This window comes from Scyliorhinus torazame, chromosome 15 (genome assembly GCF_047496885.1).
Source record: "Scyliorhinus torazame isolate Kashiwa2021f chromosome 15, sScyTor2.1, whole genome shotgun sequence".
Classification (NCBI taxonomy): domain Eukaryota; kingdom Metazoa; phylum Chordata; class Chondrichthyes; order Carcharhiniformes; family Scyliorhinidae; genus Scyliorhinus; species Scyliorhinus torazame.
The window spans coordinates 207,075,571-207,083,297 of NC_092721.1; the positions used below are offsets into that span (position 1 = coordinate 207,075,571).

Consider the following 7,727-nt stretch of genomic DNA (forward strand, 5'->3'; position numbering starts at 1 on the left):
CCGCCTCCCCCCCCCCACCCCTCCCAAACACAGGAGACACCGCCTCCCCCCCCCCAACCCTCCCAAACACAGGAGACACCGCCTCCCCCCCACCCTCCCAAACACAGGAGACACCGCCTCCCCCCCACCCTCCCAAACACAGGAGACACCGCCTCCCCCCACCCTCCAAACACAGGAGACACCGCCTCCCCCCCCAAACACAGGAGACACCGCCTCCCCCCCCACCCTCCCAAACACAGGAGACACCGCCTCCCCCCACCCTCCAAACACAGGAGACACCGCCTCCCCCCCACCCTCCCAAACACAGGAGACACCGCCTCCCCCCCACCCTCCCACAACACAGGAGACACCGCCTCCCCCCCACCCTCCCAAACACAGGAGACACCGCCTCCCCCCCCACCCTCCCAAACACAGGAGGACACCGCCTCCCCCCCCACCCTCCCAAACACAGGAGACACCGCCTCCCCCCCACCCTCTCAAACACAGGAGACACCGCCTCCCCCCACCCTCCCAGACAGGGACAGAGCCTCCCCCCACCCTCCCAAACACAGGAGACACCGCCTCCCCCCCCACCCTCCCAAACACAGGAGACACCGCCTCCCCCCCCACCCTCCCAAACACAGGAGACACCGCCTCCCCATCCTCCCAAACACAGAGACACAGCCTCCCCCCCAAACACCGAGACACAGCCTCCCCACCCTCCCGAACAGAGACACAGCCTCCCCCCCACCCTCCCAAACACAGACTCCCCCACCCTCCCAAACACAGACTCCCCACCCTCCCAAACACAGAGACACAGCCTCCTCCCCCCCACCCTCCCAAACACAGAGACACAGCCTCCCCCCACCCTCCCAAACACAGAGCCACAACCTCCCCCCCACCCTCCCAAACACAGAGACACAGCCTCCTCCCCCCCAAACACAGGAGACAGAGCCTCCCCACCCTCCCAAACACAGAGCCACAGCCTCCCCACCCTCCCAAACACAGAGACACAGCCTCCCCCCACCCTCCCAAACACAGAGACACAGCCTCCCAAACACAGAGACACAACCTCCCCCCACCCTCCCAAACACAGAGACACAGCCTCCTCCCCCCCACCCTCCCAAACACAGAGACACAGCCTCCTCCCCCCCACCCTCCCAAACACAGGAGACAGAGCCTCCCCACCCTCCCTCCCCCAATATCCGCCTCCGGGGCTCCGCTCAAACTTTTTACAAAGGAAACAAACTTCTGGAAAGTTTGGGTGAAGTTTGTGGCTGCCCCCGGGTCCCGCTGCCCGCCTGCCCCTCCCTCCGCCAGGTTTTGGGGGGGGGGGGAGCAATGTCCCACTCACCTCGCATCTCCTCCACTCGCCTCTCACTCCGCTTACAGATTCGAGGAAGTTGACCGCCTCGCCTCAGAGGAAGTTCAGTTACTGACACCCATCAGGAAATGGCAGGGAGCCAAAAATCTCTTAAATCGGCAACTCGGCTAGGGGAGGCAGTCACAGCTGCTGCCCCCCACCCGGGGCAAAGAGATCCTCAATGCCACCCTCAGGCTGGCCGGCAGTGGGCAGAGAGTGAGGGTGCCAGGGGCAGAGATCACCCCTCATGCTCCTCAAGCCCCTGGGCCTGGTCTGAGTGAGTTGGACCCTGAGTCTGGAGTTTAGAAGAATGATGATGATCTGAGTGGAACATTCCAGATTCTGAGGGGGTTTGACAGGGGGGGGGAGGCGGAGAGATTGTTCCCGCTGGCCGGGGAATCGAAAACACGGGGACAGTCTCGGGATTGGGGGCCGAGAATGGGGAGAAATTTCCTCACTCCGGGGGTTGTGAATCTTTGGAATTCTCTATCGGAGTGTTGTGGATCCATCGCTGGATATATCTCAGACTGTGGGGCAGACAGATTATTCATCTCTCAGGGATTTGGGATACTGGGAATGGGCGGGAAAATTGAAACCACAAAATTAGCCCTGTGGGTGACACGGTAGCAGTGGTTAGCACTGTTGCTTCACAGCGCCAGGGTCCCAGGTTCGATTCTGGCTTGGGTCACTGTCTGTGTGAAGTCTGCACGTTCTCCCCGTGTCTGCATGGGTTTCCCCGGGTGGTCCCGTTTCCTCCCACAAGTCCCGAAAGACGTGCTGTTAGGTGAATTGGACATTCTGAATTCTCCTCCGTGTACCCGAACAGGCGCCGGAGTGTGGCAACTGGGGGCTTTTTACAGTAACTTCATTGCAGTGTTAATGTAAGCCTACTTGACACTATGCCATCTCGTGTTTTTGAGAAGGGCAGTGTTAAGTGTTCTTTGAGTTGGAGTAAATATGCGGACAGAACAACTCTGTGTGGTATGAGGTGCTGAGGATGTGAATGGACCTGTCGGGCCTCACACAGTGGGCACAGTGGGCAGTGGGGTCCGGTCTCACACAGTGGGCACAGTGGGCAGTGGGGTCCGGCCTCACACAGTGGGCAGTGGGGTCCGGTCTCACACAGTGGGCACTGTGGGCAGTGGGGACCAGCCTCACACAGTGGGCAGTGGGGTCCGGTCTCACACAGTGGGCACTGTGGGCAGTGGGGTCCGGTCTCACACAGTGGGCAGTGGGGTCCAGGCTCTCAACACAGTGGGCAGTGGGGTCCGGTCTCACACAGTGGGCAGTGGGGTCCAGCCTCACACAGTGGGCAGTGGGGTCCGGTCTCACACAGTGGGCACTGTGGGCAGTGGGGTCGGTCTCACACAGTGGGCAGTGGGGTCCAGCCTCACACAGTGGGCAGTGGGGTCCGGCCTCACACAGTGGGCACAATGGGCAGTGGGGGTCCGGCCTCACACTGCGGGCACTGTGGGCAGTGGGGTCCGGCCTCACACAGTGGGCAGTGGGGTCCGGTCTCACACAGTGGGCAGTGGGGTCCGGCCTCACACAGTGGGCACTGTGGGCAGTGGGGTCCGGCCTCACACAGTGGGCAGTGGGGTCCGGTCTCACACAGTGGGCAGTGGGGTCCGGCCTCACACAGTGGGCAGTGGGGTCCGGTCTCACACAGTGGGCAGTGGGGTCCGGTCTCACACAGTGGGCAGTGGGGTCCGGTCTCACACTGTGGGCACTGTGGGCAGTGGGGTCCGGTCTCACACAGTGGGCAGTGGGGTCCGGTCTCACACTGTGGGCACAGTGGGCAGTGGGGCCCGGCCTCACACAGTGGGCACTGTGGGCAGTGGGGTCCGGCCTCACACTGTGGGCAGTGGGGTCCGGCCTCACACAGTGGGCAGTGGGGTCCGGCCTCACACAGTGGGCAGTGGGGTCCGGCCTCACACAGTGGGCAGTGGGGTCCGGCCTCACACAGTGGGCTCTGTGGGCAGTGGGGTCCAGTCTCACACAGTGGGCAGTGGGGTCCGGCCCTCACACTGTGGGCAGTGGGGTCCGGCCTCACACAGTGGGCACTGTGGGCAGTGGGGTCCGGTCTCACACAGTGGGCAGTGGGGTCCGGCCTCACACTGTGGGCACTGTGGGCAGTGGGGTCCAGCCTCACACTGTGGGCAGTGGGGTCCGGCCTCACACAGTGGGCACTGTGGGCAGTGGGGTCCGGCCTCACACAGTGGGCACTGTGGGCTGTGGGGTCCGGCCTCACACAGTGGGCAATGGGGTCCGGCCTCACACAGTGGGCACTGTGGGCTGTGGGGTCCGGCCTCACACAGTGGGCACTGTGGGCAGTGGGGGTCCGGCCTCACACAGTGGGCACTGTGGGCAGTGGGGTCCGGCCTCACACAGTGGGCACAGTGGGCAGTGGGGTCCGGTCTCACACAGTGGGCACTGTGGGCTGTGGGGTCCGGCCTCACACAGTGGGCAGTGGGGTCCGGCCTCACACAGTGGGCACTGTGGGCTGTGGGGTCCGGCCTCACACAGTGGGCACTGTGGGCAGTGGGGTCCGGTCTCACACAGTGGGCACTGTGGGCAGTGGGGTCTGGCCTCACACAGTGGGCACAGTGGGCAGTGGGGTCCGGCCTCACACAGTGGGCACAGTGGGCAGTGGGGTCCGGCCTCACACAGTGGGCAGTGGGGTCCGGCCTCACACAGTGGGCAGTGGGATCCGGCCTCACACAGTGGGCACAGTGGGCAGTGGGGTCCGGCCTCACACTGTGGGCAGTGGGGTCCGGCCTCACACAGTGGGCACAGTGGGCAGTGGGGTCCGGTCTCACACAGTGGGCACAGTGGGCAGTGGGGTCCGGTCTCACACAGTGGGCAGTGGGGTCCGGCCTCACACAGTGGGCACAGTGGGCAGTGGGGTCCGGCCTCACACAGTGGGCACAGTGGGCAGTGGGGTCCGGCCTCACACAGTGGGCACTGTGGGCAGTGGGGTCCGGTCTCACACAGTGGGCAGTGGTGTCCGGCCTCACACTGTGGGCACTGTGGGCAGTGGGGTCCGGTCTCACACTGTGGGCACTGTGGGCAGTGGGGTCCGGTCTCACACAGTGGGCACTGTGGCCAGTGGGGTCCGGCCTCACACAGTGGGCACTGTGGGCAGTGGGGTCCGGTCTCACACAGTGGGAAGTGGGGTCCGGTCTCACACAGTGGGCACTGTGGCCAGTGGGGTCCAGCCTCACACAGTGGGCAGTGGGGTCCGGCCTCACACTGTGGGCACTGTGGGCAGTGGGGTCCGGTCTCACACTGTGGGCAGTGGGGTCCGGCCTCACACTGTGGGCAGTGGGGTCCAGCCTCACACTGTGGGCAGTGGGGTCCGGCCTCACACTGTGGGCACTGTGGGCAGTGGGGTCCGGTCTCACACTGTGGGCAGTGGGGTCCAGCCTCACACTGTGGGCAGTGGGGTCCGGTCTCACACAGTGGGCACTGTGGGCAGTGGGATCCAGCCTCACACAGTGGGCAGTGGGGTCCGGTCTCACACAGTGGGCACTGTGGGCAGTGGGATCCAGCCTCACACTGTGGGCAGTGGGGTCCGGCCTCACACAGTGGGCAGTGGGGTCCGGCCTCACACAGTGGGCACTGTGGGCAGTGGGGTCCGGTCTCACACAGTGGGCAGTGGGGTCCGGTCTCACACTGTGGGCACTGTGGGCAGTGGGGTCCGGTCTCACACAGTGGGCACTGTGGGCAGTGGGGTCCGGTCTCACACTGTGGGCACTGTGGGCAGTGGGGTCGGGTCTCACACAGTGGGCACTGTGGGCAGTGGGGTCCGGTCTCACACAGTGGGCAGTGGGATCCAGCCTCACACAGTGGGCAGTGGGGTCCGGTCTCACACAGTGGGCACTGTGGGCAGTGGGGTCCGGTCTCACACAGTGGGCAGTGGGGTCCGGTCTCACACAGTGGGCACTGTGGGCAGTGGGGTCCGGTCTCACACAGTGGGCAGTGAGGTCCGGCCTCACACTGTGGGCAGTGGGGACCAGCCTCACACAGTGGGCAGTGGGGTCCGGTCTCACACAGTGGGCAGTGGGGACCAGCCTCACACAGTGGGCAGTGGGGACCAGCCTCACACAGTGGGCAGTGGGGTCCGGTCTCACACAGTGGGCACTGTGGGCAGTGGGGTCCGGTCTCACACAGTGGGCAGTGGGATCCAGCCTCACACAGTGGGCAGTGGGGTCCGGTCTCACACAGTGGGCACTGTGGGCAGTGGGGTCCGGTCTCACACAGTGGGCAGTGGGGTCCGGTCTCACACAGTGGGCACTGTGGGCAGTGGGGTCCGGTCTCACACAGTGGGCAGTGGGGTCCAGCCTCACACAGTGGGCACTGTGGGCAGTGGGGTCCGGTCTCACACAGTGGGCAGTGGGATCCAGCCTCACACAGTGGGCAGTGGGGTCCGGTCTCACACAGTGGGCACTGTGGGCAGTGGGGTCCGGTCTCACACAGTGGGCAGTGGGGTCCGGTCTCACACAGTGGGCAGTGGGGTCCGGTCTCACACAGTGGGCAGTGGGGTCCGGTCTCACATAGTGGGCACTGTGGGCAGTGGGGTCCGGTCTCACACAGTGGGCAGTGGGGTCCGGTCTCACACAGTGGGCACTGTGGGCAGTGGGGTCCAGCCTCACACAGTGGGCAGTGGGGTCCGGTCTCACACAGTGGGCAGTGGGGTCCGGTCTCACACAGTGGGCACTGTGGGCAGTGGGGTCCAGCCTCACACAGTGGGCAGTGGGGTCCGGTCTCACACAGTGGGCAGTGGGGTCCGGCCTCACACTGTGGGCACAGTGGGCAGTGGGGTCCGGTCTCACACAGTGGGCACTGTGGGCAGTGGGGTCCGGTCTCACACAGTGGGCAGTGGGGTCCGGTCTCACACAGTGGGCAGTGGGGTCCGGTCTCACACTGTGGGCACAGTGGGCTGTGAGGTCCGGTCTCACACAGTGGGCACTGTGGGCAGTGGGGTCCGGTCTCACACAGTGGGCAGTGGGGTCCGGCCTCACACAGTGGGCACTGTGGGCAGTGGGGTCCGGCCTCACACTGTGGGCACAGTGGGCAGTGGGGTCCGGTCTCACACAGTGGGCACTGTGGGCAGTGGGGTCCGGTCTCACACAGTGGGCAGTGGGGTCCGGCCTCACACTGTGGGCACTGTGGGCAGTGGGGTCCGGTCTCACACAGTGGGCACTGTGGGCAGTGGGGTCCGGCCTCACACTGTGGGCACTGTGGGCAGTGGGGTCCGGCCTCACACTGTGGGCACTGTGGGCAGTGGGGTCCGGTCTCACACAGTGGGCAGTGGGGTCCGGTCTCACACAGTGGGCAGTGGGGTCCGGCCTCACACAGTGGGCAGTGGGGTCCGGCCTCACACAGTGGGCAGTGGGGTCCGGTCTCACACAGTGGGCACTGTGGGCAGTGGGGTCCGGTCTCACACAGTGGGCAGTGGGCTCTGGCCTCACACAGTGGGCAGTGGGGTCCGGTCTCACACAGTGGGCACTGTGGGCTCTGGCCTCACACAGTGGGCAGTGGGGTCCGGCCTCACACAGTGGGCACTGTGGGCAGTGGGGTCCGGCCTCACACAGTGGGCACTGTGGGCAGTGGAGTCCGGCCTCACACAGTGGGCTCTGGCCTCACACAGTGGGCAGTGGGATCCGGCCTCACACAGTGGGCAGTGGGGTCCGGCCTCACACAGTGGGCACTGTGGGCAGTGGGGTCCGGCCTCACACAGTGGGCAGTGGGGTCCGGCCTCACACAGTGGGCAGTGGGGTCCGGCCTCACACTGTGGGCAGTGGGATCCGGCCTCACACTGTGGGCACAGTGGGCAGTGGGATCCGGCCTCACACAGTGGGTAGTGGGGTCCGGCCTCACACAGTGGGCAGTGGGGTCCGGCCTCACACTGTGGGCAGTGGGGTCCGGCCTCACACAGTGGGCAGTGGGGTCCGGTCTCACACAGTGGGCAGTGGGATCCGGCCTCACACAGTGGGCAGTGGGATCCGGCCTCACACTGTGGGCAGTGGGGTCCGGTCTCACACAGTGGGCAGTGGGCTCTGGCCTCACACAGTGGGCAGTGGGGTCCGGTCTCACACAGTGGGCACTGTGGGCAGTGGGGTCCGGTCTCACACAGTGGGCACTGTGGGCAGTGGGGTCCGGCCTCACACAGTGGGCAGTGGGGTCCGGTCTCACACAGTGGGCAGTGGGGTCCGGTCTCACACAGTGGGCAGTGGGGACCAGCCTCACACAGTGGGCAGTGGGGTCCGGTCTCACACAGTGGGCAGTGGGGTCCGGTCTCACACAGTGGGCAGTGGGGACCAGCCTCACACAGTGGGCAGTGGGGTCCGGTCTCACACAGTGGGCAGTGGGGTCCGGTCTC

The 7,727-nt window shown here is 65.5% G+C and overlaps 1 protein-coding gene across 1 annotated transcript in view; it reads right to left on the reverse strand.

The window, feature by feature from the left end:
- Positions 1–1,353, reverse strand: part of LOC140392158 (rho-related GTP-binding protein RhoG) — a 54,626-nt gene extending 53,273 nt beyond the window's left edge. The window contains exon 1 of the mRNA XM_072477522.1: positions 1,334–1,353. The gene's annotated coding sequence lies outside the window, so the exon portion shown is untranslated. The remainder of the gene's footprint in view (positions 1–1,333) is intronic.
- Positions 1,354–7,727: the final 6,374 nt, after the last annotated feature.